Below are 4,473 nucleotides of genomic sequence, written 5' to 3'. Positions count from 1 at the left end.
TTCCAAAGCCTTACTAAAATCAGGATTTAGCAACTACTTCTTATCCCCATCCACAAGATTTGTCAATTTTTCAGAGAGAAATTAAACTGGGTTTATGTGATTTAATCATAGCAAATGCTTATCAGTTGTTGTGCACGTCATGGGTGTCTTGCTGATGCTAACAACAGATTTTAATTTTTACTGGTCAGAAGAAAAAGAATCAGTGGCAGGCCAGTTGATCTATAATTTTCATCTTCTCCATTTTGTCCATAAAAAGTTAAAGCACTATTTTTGCTTTTTTTCATTCATCTGGTACTTCTCTTGTTTTACATTAGTTTTTCAAAGACGATCTTAAAAATGCTGAAGTTCCTCAGATTAGTTCTTTAAACACCAGGAAGAAACTCTACAGGCCCAATCAATTTTACAACATGTAACTCTTTTCTACCCTTCTTACTTCTAGGTAAGGTTCTTCTATATTTGTCACTCGTGCATAAGCAGTTGATTTTTGACTTTTTGGATCAGTCATCGCTATAACAAACCAAAAACTTCAATACAAATTGCAAATCTGAACCAAACACATGATCACTTGATATGTCAATAGCCATCCTCTTTTAAGTTGTCAATGCTTTCATTAGCGCAAATCTTTTACTACTTATGTATTTATTCTCTGTCAGTTGATAGTTGTATCTCGCCTACTTTCATCCCTATCTGTTAACACTGTCCTTTGGTGGTATGTGAATTTCCAGCTTTTGTAGGCCTCCCCTCCTTGTGTTTAAAATCAGTGAAATTCCTCATTTAACTGAGTTGGTCTCTTATTACAGCTCCTTTCCCTCTCCTGCACTCGGATATACTTCCAGTCATGACCTTTGTACCTCCAAGAAACTGTCTTATCTGCTCAGTTCCTCTATTACCTCAGACTTGTCTTCTGTGAGATCTTACCTATCAATTTTCTGAAGTCTGCCTTCTTGAAGTCCAGAGATTTTTATGATGATCTTCTCCCTCCACCCTAAGAATCATGAATATTTAATTTCACAATCTATCTTACACAAGTTGTCTTAAACCATCAAGTTTTCTTCCTCACTTTCTGCTGAGGTAGTCATTCTTGATCCCAGCAACTGATTCCTAGAGGGTGTAACACTGTCCTAAATTAGACAGCAGTCAGATACTTTGAAGATGACATAAATCCGAATACTACAACTCAGCTATGAAACAAGATTTACATTTGATGAGGCCTTAAAATATGATGCAGCCTTCATGTGAGGACAGTATTCAGCCTACCAGTACCTGAAGGGGGCCTACAGGAGAGATGGGGAGGCACTCTTTATCAGCGGGGGTAGTGACAGGACAAGGGGTAATGGGTATAAGCTAAAAGAGGGTAAATTTAGACCAGACATTAGGAAGAAATTTTTCACTGTGAGGGTGGTGAGGCACTGGAACAGGTTGCCCAGGGAAGTTGTGGATGCCCCATCCGTGGAGGTGTTCAAGGCCAGGCTGGATGAGGCTTTGAGCAACCTGGTCTAGTGGAGAGTGTCCCTGCCCATGGCAGGGGGGTTGGAACTCGATCTTTAAGGTCCTTTCCAACCCAAACCATTCTATGATTCTTATCCAGGAAGTGTGCTGTTATGCTGGTGCATAAGTCCTACTGAAGCTCACTGTTTGAGAAGCTCTTTCCTGAGACTTGAAATAAACTAAATACTGCACAGACCTTTCTGACTAAATTTATTTATAACCTGCAGCCAGGAAAAACTGTCCCTATCTGGTTAGCCTTGTAATAGAGTTATTTAGTAAGTTGCAGGAATTGGTGAGTTTACATCCCTACCTAAGCATTTTTGCTTAAAGATGCTAGAGATGGAAATTCTCACCTGCATGTGCAAACGCTAATCATTAAAAGATAACACAGTAGATTTTATTTTCTGACATTTCTGAATGCCTGGAAAATAGGGGCATTTCTGCTAATGATAATTTAGAAGACATTGTAGAAGATGGCTACCCACATAGGAAATGAATAGCAAGCTGCAATTTTGAAGTAAATAACTAGTGAATGACACAGAACTGAGCTGTACAGAAACACGAGGAGAAAACCTGCTTTCTTTCCCCCAAAACAGTAGTATCCTGAACTTTTAAATTAATTTCTGTAGAATACATTGATGACTAGTACTTGTGTTTGCCATGGGCTGAGGAAAAGAAAGGCATTAACCTCACTAAAAATATCTTTCCTGAAGAGTTCAAGGTCAGCTACGAGAAGGTTTGCCATTTGGCAAGAAGAAACAACTCAACCTGGGTGAAAAGAAGAAACCCATCTGCAGAATATGATGATAAACTACTTAAGCTTCACAGATGTACTCCTACTTGCTCTTGTAAATAACTAACAGTGATCGTATATTTCATGTCACTTAATGTCCAGTAACATTCCACAGTTCACCAATAAAACAGGTAGGGAAGCAGGCACATGTACAAAGAAACAAAACAGATGTCTAGTTAGATAAGCACCTCTGCTGATAAGCAAATAACTACTGTAGGTTACTTCTAAGAATAAGACTTTTAAAATAAATTTCCAGCTTGAGGCACCTGCTCCTTCTTAATCAAAGTTACTACATAATCTTAAATCTTGTGTACATTAAGGCAATCACCACAGCATTGAGACACACAGGTATTCCCAAGTAATCCAAATTCTTGATATGCACTTTCTAATAATCTGTAAAACCCTCACATTTTCCCTTTGGATACCCAATCCATGTCCTATTTAAAGTTGGGGAGAAGAAGGAAAAAGGTGAAGACTGTGGTTACATTCAATAAGCAATTAATGCTTATCTTCTAACTTCCAGCTGACATATTTCTATACTGCCCGCTGTACCCCTTTTCTATCTGATTTCTGTGACACAATGCAGCCCCAATCCTGAAAATGGCCACATGTTTTACTTCTCAGGATTAAGCAACCCTACAGACTTAAAAAGAACTTAGACATGGGTCTACTCATTAGGTAACATTAAATTAAATTCCTTCTGGAACAAAATTTACCTTGCTAGAAACACGTAGTAATGTGAAATTTAAATATTTAAAAATGGTGTTTGTATCAAAGAAGCCCTAAGAATATTTAGCAAAAAGTACAAATAGAAAAAAGAAACTGATACTTCAAGTTGGAAGAAGTATTTGAGTGCTGGACAAAAAGGCACAGTAAAGGGAGTAATTCTTATTCACAGACAAAATTAGCCAATGAAAAAAATGTATTTTCTAAACTAAGTAGATTTGGTTTTAGTTCTCAAATTATTTATACAAAATACAAGAAAGCAGTTTGAATACAGTCCATCTCAGCTTGCATGTCCAAAACATGCCTCAAATAGCACACATTCATTTTGTAATGAAGAGGAAAGGAAGGAAGGTTAACTCATTGGTAGTTTATTTCAAAACCTTTTGAAGATTAATGTCTGTAGGTGGTAAAGTATTCTAAGCTCTAGAGTCAGAAAAAACTTACACACCCCCTTTTTAAAATACAGATAAAGCCAAAGATTTGCTTCATTGGACAGAATGCATCTCTGTTATCACTGTAAAAACAGTTAGAAACTAATTGGAAACAAACTCACCCAGTTTGGTCTGCACACTTCTTTCCAGAAATTCCTTAAGGTAATATATTCTAAACCAAATTAATACCCTTCTTTCCTGACCTACACTTTGTTTCTTTAATTACCTTGTAGACCTTGACTTATCTTCCGCTAATTAGAAGAGCAGTTGCCAGGTTTTCACTTTCAGAGTACAGATAATGTTGTTATCTGTATGTGGGACCCAGTTCAGCATTATAGTGGAACTGCTCTTCCAAAGAAGCTCTTTTGACATAAATTCTATTCATGGGAAGCATTTGTCTCCTTAATGTAAACTGCATGTTCTCCAAAAACTCTCCACGCTTGACAATTAAGTTCCACGCAACTTTGGTCACAGAGAAACGTGCAAGATCTTGAAGCCTCTTTAGTATTTACTGTACTTTAAAACAGAAAGCTTTTAAGAAGGACCATAAACTGTTCAAAGCTGTGCTTGTATAACATTATTCAGGCAGGGTATTTCTATCCCTGACCAGTTCATGACATCTTTAATTTGAAGCTCCTACAAATTCTGCATCTATTCACATGTACTAATCAATATCCCTTTAACCAGGAAAGTGTAAAGCAAACAGATATAATACCATTTGGTATCTATGATAGACTCTTTTAATATCTACAAAAGACTTTAAGGAACAAAAACCTGAAGGTATGCTCTGGAATTCTGAAAGGCACCTTTTTTAGCTTTTTTTTTTTTTTTTTACATTTAGCCTTTGTGCTTTCTTTCACATCACAGGTTAACAGGTTAAAAATATGTGAATACATGTGAACCATTATTGAAATAATTATTACTGATTTAATAATAAGTGTTCAAGTGTTAAGTCACAAACTTTTAAAAACAATACTATTAAAAGTGTTTTACTTTGTGTATTATGTGAAAGTGAAATAAATTCACATTTACTGA

Source organism: Pterocles gutturalis, unplaced genomic scaffold (genome assembly GCF_000699245.1).
Source record: "Pterocles gutturalis isolate BGI_N339 unplaced genomic scaffold, ASM69924v1 scaffold12280, whole genome shotgun sequence".
In the NCBI taxonomy this organism is placed as follows: Eukaryota; Metazoa; Chordata; class Aves; order Pterocliformes; family Pteroclidae; genus Pterocles; species Pterocles gutturalis.
Note: the sequence above shows the minus strand (reverse complement) of the source record.